General features: G+C 36.6%; 1 pseudogene; it reads left to right on the forward strand.

Moving 5' to 3' along the window:
• The first annotated feature begins 3,106 nt into the window (after positions 1-3,106).
• LOC113273811 lies at positions 3,107-4,641 on the forward strand (annotated as a pseudogene).
• Positions 4,642-11,570: the final 6,929 nt, after the last annotated feature.

Below are 11,570 nucleotides of genomic sequence, written 5' to 3' on the forward strand. Positions count from 1 at the left end.
GAATAGATAAATTTGTCTCCCACGGAAATATCTATGAGTTTTGTTCCATCTTTTGATAAATCAAGGTGAACAGGAACCAATTTATATACCGGACTTATATTCCCGAAGAACAACCTAATAATATCAATCACCTCACAATAATCTTAATCGTATGGTAACGAAACAAGATATTGTGGAATCACAAACGAAGAGACGAAGATGTTTGTGACTACTTTTTATCTTACCTATTGGAGATTAAATATCGGGCAAATCTTAGAGAAGATAGTACTCAATACGATAGAACAAAGTAAGATCAGAACATGGAACTACAGAGAAAATAGTTGGGTTTGGCTTCACAATCCCAATGAAGTCTTTAAGTTGTTAACCTATAATGGTTTTAGGAAAAACCTAGGTTAAAGGAGAATCGACTCTAGTCGTAACTAGTATCACATAGGAGGTGTGGGGATTAGGTTTCCTAGTTGCTAGAGTTCTACATTATATAACTTCAATTCAGGGTTTGCAATCAATGTTACCTTGGTAACAAAGCATTCAATATTCACTGTTAGATGAAAACCTGATTAGAATCAAGCTAATATCTTTCAACCGTTAGATCGAACTTAGCTTGTTGCACACAAATGAAAAGTTACTTCATTTAGATATGGGTAACCGTACCTAAACGTGTACACTTGGTTGGTTCAACAATAGTTAACCGAAGTTAGCCATATGAACACTTTAATATCAACTTTGTTCATCTTAACACAACTAGTTTAAATGACTCAAATGAAACTAGTTATAAAGTTGTTCAATTGTTTATATTCTCATAGAAGTATACAAGACACAATTGAAGCAAAATCGATTTTGAGTCACTCGAATCAATTCATGGCCATTATATCCACGGTTTTCAAAAGATTTCATTCCTTATTTTATAAATGTATTAGTTCATGAACAAACCGATTTTAGAACATAACCCACTCAAGTATGCAAACGAGTACGCATACTAAGTAGCCGGACTTGGTCTGGGTTCGCCAGTATGCAAACGTGTACGCATACTTTCGTACACCACCAAACTCAGTTCAATTCCCGGACTTGAACTTACGTCGGTACGCATACGAGTATGCATACTAAGTTCCTGGACTTCAACTATCAAATCAGTATGCATACGAGTATGCATACTATGGTTCCTAGACTTGGAATAACTTGCAACAGTTAGCATACAAGTACGCATATTGTGATATATCCAATTAATGGTTAATTGTTCTAAACTCCTATTTCAATCATTGGAACATTCTTAGAAGACGCAATAGTTGTCTCACACAAACTATTATCTTCAAAGCAATTTTCAAGTGATCAAATGATCAATACGAAACATTCCGAGTCTACACCAAATGACTGTCTCACACAAATCATATAAGATGTTACCAGACGATTTTCACATGATCATCTTTTGACTTTGTGAAGAATATAAGATGAACTTGGTTAAATCGAAATCTTACCGATACATATTTCGAGAAATATGTAAGCGAGCTAAACTCAGCTCGAAATATCAAATGTGTATAATCGAAGTCTATATAGCTATACGACTTTTGTTTCAAATATGAGATGGAGCAGAAATAGACTTTTGAGTGATAGATGTGTTGAAGTCTCCACATACCTTTTTTTGATGAAGTTCCACAAGCTCCCCTTAGTAGTTCTTTTTCTTCAATCTATGAATGCCGTGAAGTCTAAAGCTCAACTACACATTCTATCATAATCCGAAACTTAGCTATAAGTAGACTAGGAAGACTTATACTTTTGACAACTAAACTTGACAAACAAGATTGAGATAGCAACGCTTGCGAGTTCGACCGAGCAGTGCTCTAACAACATATGTAACTTTGAGAATAAGTTCAACCCAATCTTGAGTTTGCTTGGTATCTTCTTTTTTTGAAGATTCCTCATGGCATACAGATTTTCATACCTTGATTGAGTATCTTTCTGGAAGAAATTAAATAGGCTTTCTGCTAGAGGCAGAATAGTCGTAAAAGTCTTTACTTAGGTTGAAGCAACTCATAGGGTAAAGGACGTTAGATTGGGGAATCATTTTGTGCAGGGTCTTGCGAGATCCAAGAGACGTAAATGAGCACAACTGAAGCAGAATTGCTCGTAGGGTCAGTTTGGTCTCAACCACATTCCAATCTGAAGTCTGATAATATGCTAGTGTCTGTAGCGACTTAATACAGTGTGGTGCTCAAGTTCTGGACTAGGTCCCAGTTGGAAGTTCCTTAGTTGCCTTTTTCCTTTTTACGGCTGGTTCGACACATTATCCCAGCTGTAACTCCTAAAAAACTCAGATTTTGCTCTGATTTTTAACGGATTTGAATTGATAAAATTGCTATTGGGAGTTGATTATAAGGTTTTCCTAAGTATTGCGACGAAGGGTTTCATCATTTTTCTTCAAAGTTTTTCAAAAAAATTTCACCAAAATCACCCTTTTTACTTCTTCGGAATTAAGGAAAATCAAGTTTTGATTTGCAAAAGATTGATCATTTGACTAGTATAATCCATTCACTAATACTGATTAATTAGCTTAATAATTTTAATTAACACTAATCAAATTAAAGATAGATTAGGTATTACGTAAAATATTAGGATAAAAAGTTCTATGGATTACTATTCCATAACCCTATACAACTCAAAAAAAAACCACACCCATTTAAAGTCCCAATAATAGGATTCGTAAAAAAAAACATGATCCTAGATTTAATTGCTTAGTTTCAAAGATAATACAGTACATGTCTTTGTGCCATCAATAAACAAAGCATCTATCAACTAACTTCCGTACTAACCAAAAGAACATTAAATTAAGAAATGTCTATATTAAGATCTGCCAGCAGCTAGCAAGAATGCTTCAGAAAAAAAAAAAAGCAGCTAGCAAGTAAGTGCACGTTTCTATACGCCATTGGAAGCCTATTCTGACTTTCAAGCCTCACCACTCATGGCATGTGCAAAAATCTCCCAAATCTCTCGGGCACTGTATACAAAATAATTTTCTTAAAAATGATGCTCTAGTGCAAGAGCTGAAATATTCATTGGGAAAGACTTTTGGCATATTAAGACCCACCAAAGAAAATTCTTTATATAATAAGTGGCTCATATTAACAACAGACTCAACATTTTTCTTCTTCAGCTTCTTCCAAGTTCCAATTCTCTCCTCTGCAATGGAAAAAGGATCATGAAATGGCAATAACCCAGATGAGGAAATCACTTGAGAAACTCGGATTATCGACTCAGGTATGGGTGCAACTAACATCTTGTTAATTTGCAGCTTAATTATAATCATAAACTCATTCTATTTTATATTTTTGGTTATGGCAGAATCATAATGATGCTACACTTTTAAGATTCTTGATAGCAAGATCATTAGATATCGAAAAAGCAACAAAAATGTTTGTTGAGTGGAAGTTGGAGAGATGAATTTGTACCATTAGGATTCATACCGGACAGTGAAGTACCAGATGAATTGGGTGATGAAAAGATTTATTTGCAAGGTTTGTCAAGAATTGGTCCACACCCGGTCATGGTGATCAAAGCTAACAAACATTTCCCTTCCAAGGATCAACTTCAATTTAAGAGTAATTTTCTTTTCCTCAATCTTTCATACTGTTGCTGTACATTTGTTTTAGGTACAACTATAAGTCAAGCAAAGTCATTGTTAGCTATCATCATACTTATAATTTTGGAACTCTTTCTTATGGCATTCACATGAATTTCAACTTTGCAGAGTTTGTAGTGCATCTTTTAGATAAAACTATTGCGAGGTACGCACAATCTAACCAAATAGTTTGTCCTTACAAGATGATCAAATCTTTTTGATTTTTGTTTTCCTGTTTGAGTTAATTAGTTGACCGAATTAAGTTTTTGTAGCTCATGTTTTCTATATGTTCATGGCTTGCAGAAACTAAGTTATAAGAATGTTGATGCTCGTGGCCTGATTATTGGCTTTCAGTTTCTCCAGGTACAATGTTAGTTGATTTTTGTCTAGCTCAGAACAGCTGCATATTTGACTAAATATCAACCGAAAATGGGACTAATCATTTGATTCATTTCAACACAAAAAAAAAAATGCACAAAAAGAGTCTCAAGGTTTTAATGATGAAATCTTTCTTACAATGCAGGCATACTATCCAGAAAGACTAGCAAAATTATACATGTTAAACATGCCATGGTTCTTCGTACGTGTTTGGAAGATGATTTCTTACTTCTTGGAGAAAGCTACTCTAGAAAAGGTATGTGTGTATCTTTGCAACATAAGCACTATGGGATGCAAATCCAGAACTTATGGAGGCACTAAGAGCTTTGACAAAAAATCGGAAATGAAGTTTTATTGTTTTTGTGAATGCAGGTTATTATTGTGAGCAATGAGGAACAACGTAAAGATTTTGTTCAGCAAATCGGGGAGGATACGTTGACAGTGGATTATGGTGGTCGAGGAAAGCTTGTACCTATTCAAGACGTTACGGTAAATTATTTCCCAGCGTGAAATGAGTCAAAGTCTGTAATCGATAATAATTAACGAACATTTGTTCTCAAACTTACCTGATGAGAGCCAAAATAGTCATTTGCTATACATTAATGTTTATATAATTCTCCTACTAGCAAGATCATGTGTAAATTGTCAATAATATCGAATACTTAGAGCAACAACAATGAGATGGGAAAACAACCAGATTCGCCCATTATACACCTACAATGGGACGGACAAACAAGTAAAATGGATGGACAAATCCTTTTATCCGTCTCCGGTTGAGTTGAACAAATCAACCTGAGACGGCCGACTGATATTGAGTCGAGGCTCGGTATAAAAAAAAGACGATGATCGTCCTATGTTCACCTGGCCGGTGCATACTGATTAGACAATGACTAGTCCATCCAAAGTCTATCAATCCCTCGCTATAAATTGAATTGATTTCAACTCCAAATTCACATCTTCTCCAAATTTTTCAAACTTCATCTTTCAATCTCAAAAAAATAGCTATCAGAGTTCGTGGTCCTAGGTGTTCTATAGAAGAAGATTTAGCAATTTGCACAATTTATACCTTTCAAAAGATAATATCCACAATGTTACGAATTTTGCGCAAACGACTTTCTGGCAACAAGTCTTTGTATAGTTCGTTACATAAATGGTAAACCTGAGAAACCGTGATGCTCATGGATTGTTGCGTCGTTTTCAATCAATCAATCATGATGTCAACCGACTTCTTGGATAATAATGCAAAGTAACCGAAATTTATTTAACGGTGAGTCTGAAGCTGAAGTGATTCAAAGAGTTGCAGGGATATAGCAGCAAAATAACGGGAGACCTTTTCAATTTTTAGCTTGTTTCAACATTCTTAGATAACTTCACAGATTCAATACCTTCTTCCTTCTAGATGCTCCACCAGCCGCTCCATGAACGGCTATGTTTTATTATCTTGTTTCTATGATTTAGTACTAATTAAGTCTAATGTAATGTTTAATGAAATCTTAGTGTGAAACTAATGTATCGTTTAATGGAATATAATGTTGTTCGATATAAACATAAGAGTCATGCAAATACAAAGATATTTTCATTAATTAAACTAATGACAATATAAGGATGGTGGAATTAGTTCAACACTTAATCAGTCCACTCCAACTTAAAACATGAAGGATATTCCCAGAAGTGTTTTCCATATGTGTCTTCTTCTGTAGAAGTGTACAAATGCATAAATTTTTTACAATCAGGGCTCAAGCATTCACTAATCATCTGTTTTATTATAAACTCCACTTTTCCACAGTGGCCGGGTTGTGTCTTCTTCAACCTAAATTTAATCTTCAAGTTTTTCCATGATGTTGCCTCTCCGCAGTGGTCGTACTATGGCTTTTTCAACCTGGCTTTAAGTTTCTAGTTTTCCCACGATTCTGCTACCTTTTTTATCTCCTTACTCCTTCATAACATCATCTAACATTTGTAGTTCTTCACGATAGTTAGGATATTGACATTGCAAATACCTGAGCTTTTCTGGTTGTGATTCAATGACCATTCTGTTAGCTGAATAACCAAATTGTGGACATTTAGAATACATCCAAGGACATTGCATCAGACTATGATCATCCACGAAACATAATGGACAAACCTCTTTTGCTTTCACACATAGTATTTATTTTCCTTTGCTTTTAGAAAACATGGTGTTGTTGGTCGAGAACATTTTCAGTTGATAATAATTTTGGTTCTGTTTGGAAAATATTAGTTATAATGTATCATTTATATAAAAAAAATATGACCGTCATAATAAAGTAGTTATCTCGTCTCACATTTAGCCGATCGGCCTTGGTTGAGCCGACAACGGCTAGTTTAATCCAACGACTCTTATTCCACTCCCTATAAAATTCAAACGAGTTCAACTCCAAAACCACACCTTCTCTATCTTAATATTTTATTCTCAAACTTCTGAATAAAAAATTCTCAAAAAAATGTCTCCTAAAATTCGTAGTCCTAAATTTACTGAAGAAGAGGATTTAGCTATATACAAAGCCTATGTTTTTCATATGGTACCAAATGTTATGCGCGATCAACACATGTCGGACACATATTTTTAGCAGAACATTTTCACAATGTTTGTTTCAGAAACGGGGTGGTGTGGTTGGGAACGACACACAAAAGACTTGCAAGTATACAAGGTCAAGTTTTAGTATAGAAAGTAAGAATGGGATCAGTCCACAGGGAGTGGGAGCATACAAGAAATTATCCTAAGCTATCAATGGGTGCAAAGCACTATGGCAGTACAGTTAAGAACCAAGGCTGTAAGCCAAGGGCAGGGGAGAGTTTGTGCACTGATTTCAGTGCACAGCAAGCTGTAAATTGCACACAAAAAACAGTGAAGGAAAGTAAATTTAGCAGGGAACAAAATAGAACTGAAATTATAAGTGATTGTAAAGGATTTGTGGTTAAGACAAGGCTTAGAATCCACCTTGAGTCCTAATCAAACAACATATTTCTAGGTTGAGTTGAACATCCTATGCATACATTAGAATGGGAGGAAAATCAGCTTGCTCACTGATATGCCCCTAGTATTGACTGTCTTTTGACAGCACAGTCAATCACAGGCATACCAGAGCACTGATTTCTTCCCATTGCACAAGCAAAACAGGCATCAAGATAACTATCCTAGCAATACATCATTCAACAGTGCACTAGGCTTCATCTGAGCCCTAACTGAAGAACTAGAACATGTTGACAGTAATTAAAAACATGATGAACATAATTAACATTTGAAATTGAAATTAACTGAATTAAGAACTATAATTGAAATTCACAGAACATGGATAATTGAGGGCACTGGCTAGTCCAGGCCTCTGAGGTGGTGCTCTGGCTAATCCAGGCATACCCATTACACACACCACAGTCCCATTTTTATACCCAGACACCCAAATTAGGGTTTACAAAAAAAATTCCCCCAAATCCCCAAATTGAACAGTGACAAAATTAGGGTTTCTCACCTAATTCGACTAATTTAATCATACCCATGTTGCCACTTGGTGTGCCAATGGAAAACACACAGAAGCTTGCAAGTATACAAGGTCAAGTTATAGAATGGAAGGAAAGCAGGGGAAAGTCCACAGGGAGTGGGAGCATACAAGAAGTTTTCCTAAGCTAACAAATGATGTAAAACAAGATACAATTTCACAATGTTATAGTGGCAGTGAAACAAAGAAGGCAAATGGCATGAACCAAGGCTGCAAGGTAAAGCAAAGAAAACAGCTAAGAAAACAGCAAGGTAAAGCAGCTAAGAACCAAGGCTTGGAAGCCAAGGGCAGAGGTGAGTTTGTGCACTGACTTCAGTGCACAAAAGGCTTCAAAATGCAAGAAAAAAGGCAAGAAAATAAACTGAACTGAAAGCACACAGAACTGAACTTGAGTGACTGAAAAAAAAAAGGAATTGTGGCTAAGCTAAGGCTTAGATTCCATCTTGTGTCCTAATCAAATAACATATTCCTAGGTTGAAGTGAGTCCTATGCATACAATAGAAAGGAAAGAAAAACAGCTTGCTAACAGAAATACCCCTAGTATTGACTGTCTTTTGACAGCACAATCAATCACAGGCAATCATAGCACTGCTTTCTTCCCAATGCTCAAGCAAAACAGGGCATTAAGACTCTAACCTAGCAATTCATCATCCAACAATGCACTAAGGCTTCATCTGAGCCTTAGCTGCAGTAATTTAGCTCATGAAAAACATGTTAACAGCATCAACATTCATCATGAAAAATAATTCAAACATAACATACACACAACAATCAACTGTTAACTGCATAAGAAGACTGAAATTGGAATTGCATAATATTTTGGTTTAATTCTCTACTGGCTAGTCCAGAGAGATACACAGTGTCCTTCACACACACCACATAATACCAATTTATACCCCCCAAATATCAGTTTAGGGTTCACAGCCCCTTTTCCCCAAAAACAGAAAATTAGGTAAATTTGGTTTACCTAATTTTGTTGAGATACTCACTCCATCTCGTCGACCCACTCTCCAATTACTTCTTCTCGTTCATCTCCTGCTCCAATTGCTGCTCTAACATCAACTTATATTCAATTTCTCACCTAGGGTTTCATGATGAGAGATGAGAAATTGAGGAGATTAGTTGATGAAAAAGAGGTAAAACGTGATAGTGATGATGGGTTTTGGTTATAGGTAGAGTAGAGTGATTTGGTGGTGTAGATGGTGGAGTGATTTGGGGAGAAGTGGTGGTGATGGAGACGGACATGGTGGTACTGTTGCAGAGAGGGGGGGGGGGGGGGAAGATGGTGTCGATGGGGTTTGAGGAAGTGTGTTTGGCTGGGTATAGGTATTAGGTACTAGGGGTTGCGCAGTGTAGAGGATTTTGATGTTTCGCGAAGCTGGACCGATGGATGGGAAGATGGTAGGTGGATCCAATGGCGATACGGAGGTAAGCGTGGAGCGACCGTCGGATGAAGGGATGTAGCAAAACGGACGACCCAAGATGGAGATGGGCGTTGCGATGTAAAGGGGGCTTCGGAGTTTGATGCGAGCGACCGTAGGATGCTGAAATGCTTCGATCTGACGGCTGAAATCCGAGACGGGCTTGGATATAGAAAATGGGTTTGGGTAAGGGTTTTGGGCCTTGGGTATGCCAAGCCCATATCTTCTTTAAGAACAATTCTTCCTTCTTGAGCCCATTCCTAGCTTTTTGGTCTTGTGCGCACCATTCTTCGCGGCTTCCTTGCGATTCCTCCCGGCTTTTCACTACTTTTCTGCTCTTTCCGCTCCGCAATTCATCCAGACTTTATTTATTACCTAAAAATGCAAAATTAAGTAAGAAAAATATTTATTCTTGAAAACAATGAAAATACAGAATATGGGATAAAATGTAGAATTAATGCACAAAGATGAGTTAAATGCCAACAAAAAGGGATAAATATATACATATTTGGCACTCATCAAATACCCCCAAACCTGAATTTTACTTGTCCTCAAGTAAAACAAAACTAAGGAAATCCTAACTATACCACTGTCGCTGGTCTCTCGAATGCATTTAGCGTATGCACTAAGCCTTTTAAACCACTAAGTGTCCCTAGTGGACGAGTTGAAGTCTCGTGAAGGTTTGCTTAGAACGTACCTACAAAGTTCTAGGTCAAAATATAAGCTCAGATTCCATCAAATGTGACATGTGCAAAACAGTTTAAGCTCACAGCAAAATGGAGATGTCAATCTAGCTATCAAGGCACAATCCTAGCACTGATAACAAAAAAAGACATGTGATAAGAGTGTAAAGTGTATCTACACATGTGTAAAGAAAGATCTGAAGTTATGACTACTAATCACCAAGAGATAGTTTCTCAGGCTAAGAACCAAGGTCGAAATCTAGCTAGCTGTCCGGACTTTACGAGAATTGTGAATGAGTTGGAGGTATTTCACAATTACTCGCGTTGTACATCAATGGCATACACCCTCCTTGCTTATTACAATGAAACAACAAAATGACTCTTTACATGACTCTTATTTACATTGACTACTCTCTTTTATTTTTGGAACAAGAGAGATGGAATTGATAAATACTTGATTTTTTGTTTTTTCTGATTTTTTTTTTTTTTTTTTTTTTTTTCTGAATATTACATTTTTTTTTTTTTTTTTTTTTTTTTTGAACAAGGAAACACTTTTGATACATATAAAAAGGAAACAAAAATTACATGACACTTTGCAAGAGGTAGCCCTTTTTGATGCACCCAGTTAAATTCGATGGTTGTCTTTCTTAATGTAACCTCCACCTTCTATCCCAACCAACCAAAGAACAAGCTAGTCAAGTTTCGTTCAGTATTCTAAAGTGATTGGCAATCGTAACTTCCTATCAAACACCTTGAAGATCGAGGCCATACATGTATTGGTAGATCGTGCGCGTGCAAATTTCTTATCACTATGTGAATTGTGCTAGAATCAGGGTGCCTAAATATCTAGACTAAGACTCCTAAAATTACATATTTGCACAAGAGTCAACATTTCAAGGTAAATGAGCTCCATTTTTTTATGATTTTTAATTTTTTAATTTTGATTTTTCAAAAGAAGAAGGAGTTCGTTTTCAATTATAGCACATTATCATGGTATCTACTCTACCCCCAAACCTAAACTAAACATTGTCCTCAATGTTTCAAAATATGGAAAGAATTATAAAACAATATATGAAGAGGAACATGCTGAGTAGAGTAAAAGGAGAGAGAATACCCGATTGTACGGCGAAGCTCGATTAAAACTCCGTTATTCAAGGCAAAAATCCATCATATTAGGAGTCACAATGGATGAGCACAAAATATATACAAAAGGAAATTTAACTAACACATTATCTACAAGAAAATTTGGTTTTTAATGGGATTGGACTTTTTGGAAAAAATTTGGTTTTGTGGGAAAATTTGGTTTTGATGGGAAAACGAAAAATTTTGGTTTTTAGGGAAAGATTTGGAAAACTTTTTGGTTATTTAGGGAAAGAGTGGACCAGTTTAGTCCACATAGACTGGGTCCTCCAGGTTGGTTGTTTCAATGTCGGGTGGAAATGGCTCAAGGAATGGCTTTAATCTCTGCCCGTTGACTTTGAAAACGTTCTTGTTGGAGACATCCTCCAGCTCTACAGCTCCATGAGGAAAAACTGTGCGTACTAGGTACGGACCCTTCCATCTGGAACGCAGTTTTCCTGGAAAAAGATGTAATCGGGAGTCATACAGCAAGACTTTCTGACCAGGAGTGAAGGATTTGCGCAGAATACGCTTGTCATGAAATCTTCATCTTCTGCTTATAACTTGGCACTGTCATAAGCCTCATTTCTCAATTCTTCCAACTCGTTGAGTTGAAGTTTCCTTTGAATTCCAGCTTCGTCCAGAGAAAAGTTCAGCTCTTTGATTGCCCAGTAGGCACGATGTTCTAATTCCACAGGTAGATGGCACGGCTTTCCATACACTAGACGATAGGGGGACATGCCAATTGGTGTCTTATAAGCTGTTCTATAGGCCCACAAAGCATCATTCAATCTCAATGACCAATCTTTCCTGGACGGGTTGACCGTCTTCTCCAGAATGTGCT

The sequence above is a fragment of the Papaver somniferum genome, chromosome 4, assembly GCF_003573695.1.
Source record: "Papaver somniferum cultivar HN1 chromosome 4, ASM357369v1, whole genome shotgun sequence".
NCBI lineage: Eukaryota > Viridiplantae > Streptophyta > Magnoliopsida > Ranunculales > Papaveraceae > Papaver > Papaver somniferum.